Source organism: Cupressus sempervirens, chromosome 4 (genome assembly GCF_028749045.1).
Source record: "Cupressus sempervirens isolate cs-2001-9-10 chromosome 4, ASM2874904v1, whole genome shotgun sequence".
In the NCBI taxonomy this organism is placed as follows: domain Eukaryota; kingdom Viridiplantae; phylum Streptophyta; class Pinopsida; order Cupressales; family Cupressaceae; genus Cupressus; species Cupressus sempervirens.
The window spans coordinates 503,347,905-503,357,828 of record NC_143121.1 but is presented as its reverse complement, the minus strand read 5'-3'; positions in this window follow the sequence as shown (position 1 = coordinate 503,357,828).

Sequence of the window (9,924 nt, the reverse complement as noted above, 5' to 3'; positions counted from 1 at the left end):
ATGATCTTAGGAAGCAACTGTTTACAACCTTTAATAACATGGTTGAAAGTACTTATCGTATTGAAGATGTTGTAAAAAAGGGAGATATTGTCTTAAACAAGGATAAAAATGGAAATAGAAATGGGAAGGATAAGAGTAAGCAATGGAACAAAAAAAAGTATGTGGTCAATGTGGAGTTATAGACCCTCCTAAGACTAAGGAACCAATCTTTCACTTATCTAATGCTATATATGTTTCTAAGTAACAAGAGACCTCAAAGATAATCTTTCGACTAGGGTAAGAAACCTTCTAAACCTAGACACACTTACACCCCAATGGTTAACTCATATGTAGTTGTCTTGAAAACTATGCTCACTAATAAGCTCATCACACTACCTAATAAAACCTAACCTTACGACCTACATGTGAAACCTATTTGGTAGAGAGATGAAATTTTTTGTAATTACCATTGGAACAGGGTCACAATAATGAGAATTATTTCAAACTCAAGGATGTTACACAAGCTCTAATTGATGAAGGGAAGGTTGTCACATATAGCTTAGCTAAGAACTTGGATCACAAGGCATTTAAGGATATTGTCCCTAAATATGAGTAAGGAGAAACATCAAACAACAACAAGAAAATCCATGATGCCAAGATCAACTATACTTATGCCAACACAAACAATGTCATCAACATGATCAAGCTCATAAATGAAAGATTTTACATGATGAGACCTAAATTTAATGAATAAATTGACTACACACTGGTGATGAGTGACCTATGGTTGTCTTGAGAATGCACAACTCCTTCCAATGCTCTAATATTACTAAACAATCGGTTTCACTTAGGGTGGTAGATTCCTCTCATGGTGAGACTTTGAACATTGTCACTCGGGGGTAGTCTGAGGTTGTTCTTAAGGTACCTAGTGAGGCCAAGAAAGCCTCATCTTCCAAAAAAATGGCTTCATCTTCTATATCCAGTTATGACCTCATGAGTCAATTGCAGCAGACCCTTGCCCAAATTTCCATCTTTGAGTTGCTAGAGTTTTCTCCTTTGTACAAAGGGATCCTAGAGGAAGATCTATGTAAAGCTAATGTCCCTATACATATTGATGTTGAGAGATTCCAAGCTATGGAAAACTACATTTCCTCACCTCACTATCTCACATTTTCTTAAGAGGATGATGACAAAGCCTCGAGTCATCCCCACAACCTTTCTCTCCATATTGAAGTTCAAATCTACCGCACTTGAGTTTTAGGAGTACTAATAGACAATGGTGCAAGGCTAAATATTGTTTCCTTTAGTTTAGCTCAAAAATTAGGAATGTCTAATTTTACAATTGATCCTAGATGAAAGATAACCATAAAAGAATATGATGAAGTTGAATGATCCTCCAAGGGTCTAATTTTACTTCCTATCTATGAAGGTCTCATGAAGAAAGGTGTGGTCTTCCAAGTATTAGACATCCCACTTGCTTATAATCTTTTGTTGGGTCCCATTAGTGTATCAAGTTTCCCTTCAACGGTGTTGAGATTGTGATCTCAAGTGACAATTCCATGTCTATCAATATGCTTACTACTGCAGAGTCACTAGTGCCACATAATTGACCTTCTAGTGACATTAGACCATCATTTATAAAATGTAAAATGAAGTTAAAAATGATGAGTATTGGCATGGGGGAGTATACCTTGGACTATAATGCAACATTACCTATTTCTCCATGCTCCTATGGAAAACCGTTTGAGAAAATGAAACCCGCTTCATCAGCTATGACTATGTTTGACACCTTTTTTCAATCTTTGATTCCTTTAGAAGATGAAAAAAAGGATCAAGTTGTTAGGGATGAGATATATAGAGAAGAAAACAATGATGATGATGTCATACTAGCTACCCCTATTTCACCAGGAAATATGGGAAAGGCTACCAGTTTCTTAGAAAAATGGGTTATTGTGGCCAAGGACCTTTAAATGGTAACAAGAATACTCTCATAGAACCCATGAGTCATACCAAGGGATGAAAAAGAAAAGATACTACTAGCTTGGGGTACTGTGTTGATGATGATTTTCCATGGTTTGACAAAGAAATCCCTACAGCTAGTAAATCCAAAGATGATATTCAACCCCCTACCACTGCTTTAACATATGAAGAGAATTTCACCCCTTCTACCTCCCCTCTTTGGGGGGAAGATATATTACTCAATGATTACATAGTTGAACCATCTACTTCCAAACAACCTAAATTGGATGAATCCAACATTGAGAATCCTAATGCAGAAAGAATTAGGAGAAATATTACTTGAGAGAGAAGCACTGGTTCTCAAGAATATGACCAAGAGTCCCAATATGATGCCTCTTGTAAATTGGGTGTAGATGTGGTACATGCCTATATTACTCATCCTAAAGTAGTCTACAAGTTTCATGTAGAGTCGAATGATTTGTATTTGCAACTTGCCTTAGTGGATTACATTGATTCCTCTCAGACTTATCTTGATATGGATTCCTTTGGAGTCTTCCCTATAGGCTCAACCTCTATTGTCACAAGAGATGATTCCTCTGGTGTCAATAACCTCAAAGCCTCCAATTCACTCTTGCTTATGCACCATGATCTCATAGACTAATATATTCAAAGTCAAAGACTTGAGGTACCCTCATTTCAAAATGATTATGAGATTGCATGCTACCTAAATTCCATTGAACCCATGGTATTTTCCACCAATAAACCGACAACTGATATGACCAAGAAAGACATCAAGTACCTCATTCATAAATTGAAAAGAAAAATGAAAAATAAGAGTTTAGATGATGAAAACCATTTTTTGGCGGTGTCTAAACCAAAAAAGAGTAAAAATAAAGATGTATCTAAGGGTGAAAATCTCTTTGAGGTGTCTGAAGATGAGGTTTTGGGTAGTCTTCCAAGCTATTTTCACAATAGATCATCAATTTTAATAGAACCAACACAACCTATCAACTTGGGTACTAAGGAATCTTCCAATATTATATAGTTGCCTCAGCCTTTATCAATAGAAGAAAGAGAACAATTCACAAAGTTCTTTAAGGAAAAAAAAGATTAACTTTGCATGGACCTATGTTGATATTCCTGGCCTAGATACAAAACTCATTATGCATCACCTCTCCATCACTCCTGGAGTTAAACCCATGAAGAAAAAATTAAGAAAGATGTATCCCCATATTGCCTTATCAGTCAAAGCCAAGCTAGAAAAATTGCTAAGTACTAAGTTCATCAGAGCTATTGATTATGCATAATGGATATCTAATAAAGTGCATGTTTCTAAACATGACAAGTCCATTTGCATATGTACATATTTTAGGGATATAAATAAGGCATGCCTAAAGGATGATTGTCTGCTACCAAACATTGATATGATAGTAGATATGATTGTGGGCTATGGAATGTATTATCTAATGGATGACTTCTCAGGGTATAACTAGATTAAGATAGCTCCTGAAGAATAGGAGAAAACAACTTTCACTTGTGCATGGGGTACATTATGTTGGAACATCATGCCCTTTGGGCTAAAAAATGTAGGTGCTGCATACCAAAAGCCATGACTATGATCTTTCATGACATGATGCATAAGAATATGGAGGATGTTAGAGAAAAAGGTTAATTTAATTTAATTTATTAAATAACCTTTTCTCCCTCTTAAGATTTCACTTTATGCACTTTTGTATTCACATTTAATAATTATTAAATGGCTTTTACCTTATAGGTTACCCTTTCGGGTTTTGATCTCCTTCTATAAGGATAGATCATTTGTAAGTATCTTGTATCTTTTCTTTTTCTAAGAATATAGTTTGCATATTTTTAGAGAAAACCCTCACCTCTTGTCTTTTTCTTCTTTATGATAGGTTTTTACGTGTAGGTATTCAAGGGCTTCGTGGATTTTTTTTGCATATTGATCAAATCCTTCATGGTATCAGAGCCAGATCTGTTGTAGCTTGTTCATTATTTGAAAAAAAATGAGAATGAGGGTTTGAAGGACCAAATCTGGAATTTTTTGGGTATTTCTTGAGAAAACAGGGGGTCACTAATTTTTAGAGTAGCTTGAGGCCAAACAAACCTTACGAATGGACTCAAAAGGCATCAAAACCCCTATTTCCATATTAAAAAATTCATATTTGGACAACGTTGATTTGGAAGGCAATTTTATTTTTTCCTAGAAGGCTGTACAACCTCTTGCATGCATCTCGATGCAATTTTTTGCAAAAATAAAATTTAAAAAAAGGTACCCACAAGCATTTTTTGGCCCACAAGCCCTTTTTCAGTGCCAATTTTAAGTTTTTGAATCCTGCTCACCTTTTGCCAGCTTCCGTAGGGTTTTCTGACCTTCTTTTGGTCATTGTCACTTAACTCTTTTGGCTATTGTCTGTCTTTTCTAGGAGACATGAGTATTCTTTGGCCCGCTATTTTGACAATGCCACCACTCCAATGACCATTGTTGCTCCTCTCACATGGCACCACCTATACCATCAATGTTGCCACCACAACTCTTGGCCCTCCACCACCCATGTGGTTCTCTCGACACCTACCAGTGGCACTAACACCACATCAACACCTACCAAATGTCAAGCACCATATCAACAACCAGGCCCCCCACTTCCACATGGATGCCCCATGGCAATCTTTTTTTGCTACGATGACCCCTAGGCTGTCAATTTTAATGCAGTAACCTATTGACATTAGCATGATGTTAGCACTATATCATAGCCACTACATGCCCTTCAGCTCCTTTTTTAGACCAATTGTTGGTTTTTTGGTCGTATCTTGAGCATACAAAGGTCTTTTATCAATCTAAAAGAAGTGCCAAAAAGTTGGTTCTGAGATGAAGATGATGGCATATGAATTTTTAAGTTTTGATGCAGTTTGGTTACCTATTTAGGTAGTCAAAGCTAGGTGTTATATTTTCACTATAGAGGGCATATCTTGAGCATCCCAACTCTATTTTTCAAAAATGTTATATTTTTGGAAAGTTCGTTTAGTTCTTTTCCATAAATGCTGGTTTGTCTTCCAAATTTTTCTCCAAGATCTTTCTATTATGGTTTTTTCTTTATTGTACTATGGTGGATATCTTGGGTGTTTTAGGTCTGAGGATCATTTTTCATAGCATGAGATTTCTTCTTTTGGGTTTTACTTTCTATTATAATAGCTCTCTACCCTTTCTAATTATTGTTGATATCATTTGTAAGCATGCTTATGCAAATGAACTAAGATAAAGTGCCACTCCTTGCATTTTGGGTTTTTTCTCATCATTGTGACTTATTGTACTTACACTACATTATAAAGTGCCATGGAGGGATAGTTGTTTTCCTTTCTATGCCTCCTGATTTGATGCAGATTATAGCCTTCTCTACCTAGTCAAGTTCTATTTGAGTGGAGGTTTTACATATCAACAGTTTATTCTTGATAGAGTTTGTGACTTCTTCATGCTTTAATGATGTTTCTTCATGATCACTCTTTGTTCCTATTTTCTAGAACAATCCTCTATTGGAGGCTTTTGCAGTCCTTCACTAGGTTTTCAACTATCTCTTTTTGGAGTCAATTTTTTCCCATTGGGCTTTCTCTATTTCTTCATTTCATAGAGATTTAGTTGTGATTAGGTACCTTATTAGGTCTTGTTGCCAGGACCCAAGTTTTCTTTTAGCATTGCATTGTAGTTTCCTTGTTCTTTCTGCATTGTTGCTCATCTTAAGGGGGGGTGTTAGAGAAAATGGTTAATTTAATTTCATTTATTAAATTACCTTTTCTCCCTTCTTAAGATTTTTCTTTATGCAATTTTGATTCACATTTAATAATTATTTAGTAATTATTAAATGACTTTTACCTTTTAGGTTACCCTTTGTACCTTTTAGGTTACCCTTTCGGGTTTCGATCTCCTTCTACAAGGATAGATTGTTTGTAAGTATCTTATATCTTTTCTTTTTCTAAGAATACAATTTACATATTTTTAGAGCAAACCCTCACCTCTTCTTGTCTTTTTCTTCTTTGTGACAGGTTTTTACATGCAGGTATTCGAGGGTTTCATGGATTTGTTTTGTGTATTGCTCAAATCCTTTAGAGGATTATGTTAATGATACCCTTTCAAAGTCCAAACAACAAAATACCCATTTAGCTGATCCGAGTCTAATATTAGACCATATGGAATAGTTTCAACTTATGGTAAATCCAAAAAAGTGTGCTTTTGGTGTTACTTATGGGAAATTTATTGGGTATATAATATCAACTACAGGTATAGAGGTTGATCTAGAAAATGTACAAGCTATTATGAAAATGTCACCTCTCCAAAACATTAGTCAACTCAAGAGTCTGCAAAGATGCCTTCAGTCAACCAACATGTTCATATCTCAACTAGCTAATAGATCCCATCCATTTAACAAAAATCTTCATAAAGGGTCTGCATGCATATAGAATGAGGAGTGTGAGAAGAGCTTGGCCCAAATCAAAGAATATATAGAAAAGCCACCTATCCTCATGCCTCCAATTTAGGGAAAGCTTTTGATTCTTTACATCTCAACTACTATAAACTCTCTAGGATCTTTATTAGCAAAACATGACGAGAATGGGAAGGAAAGAGCTATATTAGCCATACATTGGTTACCTATAAGATCAATTACAACAATATTGAGAAATCTTGTCTTGTCATGGTGTTTGCATCATTAAAAAATTGCCACTACATGCTCGTACATACCATGTAGGTTGTTGCTAAAATTGAACCCTTGTAATATCTCTTAACTAAGGATGCACTTATGGGAAGACAAGAAAAATGGATGATGACTCTTTCAGAATTTGACATTCAATATGTCAAACGTAAGGCTATCAAAGGGCAAGCTATTTCTAATTAACTTGTTGAATTTCCAATCTTGGATAACACTCTTATGCTGATTGATTTATCTAATGCATCTACCATGTATGCTACAAAAAGGACCTATAAAATGTTCTTTAATGGGTCGTATGCTCAAAATGGAGTTGGTGTTGGATTTTTTTTTGTTACACCTCATAACTATACTATTCCAAAACCTTACAAGCTATTATTCCCATGTATCAATAACAAAGCTGAATATGAAGCTCTCACTAATGGGATCAATCTATCCCTTGAATAGATAATAATAGAGTTGCATGTTTATAGAGATTACCAACTTATCTTAATCAAGTTAACAAGGAGTATCACATCAAGGATAATAAGTTGATACCCTATAAGAAAATTGGTCGACACTCTAAGGAATTACTTCACTTTTGTCACATTCTAGTAGATCCCTAGAGTTAAAAACAAGGCTACAAATGCTATGGAAACTTTGGCATCTATCCTACCAATACAAGATCATGAGTTTCACTTTTAGTTCCTAGTGGAAGAACTATACCATCCCACCTAGAATTCCCCTAACAATTGAGTCATTTTCACTATTTTCAGTCATGATTCCTTTCGTTATTCCACCATTTTCTCCTATCTACAAGACCAAATCATTCCTAGGAATCTTATACACAATGAAAAGTATCATTTTATTTGTAATGCTTCACATTACACTCTTGTCTCTGGTGACTTGTATAAGAAGAATTATACGAAACACTTCCTAGGTGTCTAGAGATAGACGAGTCTAAAAAGGTGTTAGCCAAAGTTCATGATGGCACTTATGGGTCACATTCTAATAGCCTTGCACTTGCTTAGAAATTTCTTCGGGTGGGATAATATTGGTCAACTATGTAAGAAGATGTCATCCATTATGCTAAAGTCTATAAGAAATGCCAATTGCACGACAAATTAATTCATGCTCCTAGGTGCAAACTAATCCCCTCTATTACACATTGACCTTTCCAGTAATGGGCCTTTGAATTGGTTGGAAAGATTCATCCAATTTCATCTAGTGGACCCAAATTTATTATCACAACACTAAATATTTCCATAAGTAGGTTGAAGTTGTTCCACTTTTTGCTACTACAGGAAAACATGTTGCCTTGTTTATACTAAATCACATTATTTGTCACTATGACATTCCCTCCTCCATAGTCACTAAAAATGAAGGGCAATTTAAGAATAAGGACCTTAGGAAAATCTGCAAAAAGTTTAAAATCAAGCAACACTAGTCCTCCATCTACTATCCCTAAGGGAATGGCCAAGCCAAGGACTCAAATAAAACATTGCTAATAATTTTGCATAGGATGGTTCAAAAATTAGGAAGGGATTAACATTTATAGATTGACCCTGTACTATGGGCCTATAGGACCACCTACGCACTCCCACTTGGGCCATGCCCTTTGTACTAGTCTATAGATATGAGCTCATCCTCCCATTAGAAGTTGAGATTACATCTTTATGAGTATCTTTGCAAGGATTGATCACCAATGAGGACTATAGGGCTATGGGGATTTATGAGCTTGAGATTCTAGATGAGTGTTGAAAGGATGCTTTTGATCACATGAGAGATTACTAGAAATGTATGTCCACAATTTACAACAAGAAGGTGCATCCGAGGGAATTCTGAGTAGGTGATCTGGTTCTTAGAGAAAACTTGAAGAATCAATAGAACATAGAGCAAAAAGGTAAGTTTGAGCCTAATAGGTTGGGTCCCTATATAGTCACTACTGCATTTGGATACAAAACTTAAGATTTCTACACCTGAGAGAGAACAACTCCCTGAGCCTATCAACATACTCCATCTCAAAAGGTTCTATTCCTGAAAGGCTCTTATTGCTCAATTTCTTGTACATATTCTATGATTATGAAAAAACATAATCATATATGATGCTAAAAAAGTCCTGAAAAGTGGAAAATTTCCTAACAAAAATGATCATTTTAGTGAAATCCTAGCAATAGGAACTTTGATGAATCACAAAACAAAAATTAAAATATCTCAAAAATACAAAAAAATTCAAAAAAATTCAAAAAAGTCCTAAAAAATTTACCAAGTGGCAAAAACCTAGAAATAGTTGCTAGTTGAAACCCTTACATCTATGTCTATCAATCTTGCTTTGTGTTCATTTGCTTCACTTTGCCTTGCATAGCTTAGAACTGACTCTTGTTTAGGTCTAGGGGGCACAAATGGCTTGGCTTATTGAGGTCTCTTTATGCGTAGGTGTTTTCTTTGGCCAATTGTCCAACAATGTTTTTCAACACTTCCCCTTTACATCAAGTGTTTCTCAACACTTTTTTAGATACCTTAGCTGCAGTCTAGGATATTATGATATTTATCACTAGAAGATTTGAGTCCTAATGAAAAAATCATATGATTTAAACTCACACAATTGAACATCAAACATACTAAGATTTGATTGAATTTCTTTTTCTTTTTGTGATGTCTATGATGGTTTTCTTTGATGAGTGTTCCCTCCCTAATAGTCTCTCAAGGATGTCACAAACTAGAAAACTAGGGACATGGGGCATGTTTTATTCTTGTGGGTATACTTTATTGACCTAGAGTGTCATGAGCATTCATGCTTATCCTACTTGACATTTTGGATCTACATTGTATCATCCTTGTCTATTTTTGCAAGATTGCACTCAGGGGTTATCTTGGTGCTCATGCCTTGATACAGGTGCAATCTTTCTATACTAAACTTAGGGAACCTAACTGAACTATTCATCTTGACTTATATGTCTTTGATGCATAGGTTGAGTTCCCACAAACCTATTCGATATAGATCATATTCATATCCTCATAATTCTACTAGTGATGATTGTATGATCTTCTGATGCCCCTAATAAAGATCAATGATGAAAATTAGAGTTTACTTATACATCCCTTGCAATCACACCTTTTCATACTACTTTACATTTTAGGACTCATTCTAGTTTAGCTTTTTCATACTACATGTTGAGAAAGCTCTCTCTTTATCTTTTATAGACTCATCAGCTAACTATGTTAATGTCATTTCTTTCAATTCCTCTCAATCATGATTTTTGCTTCTTATCGATCATATCAACTTAATGGT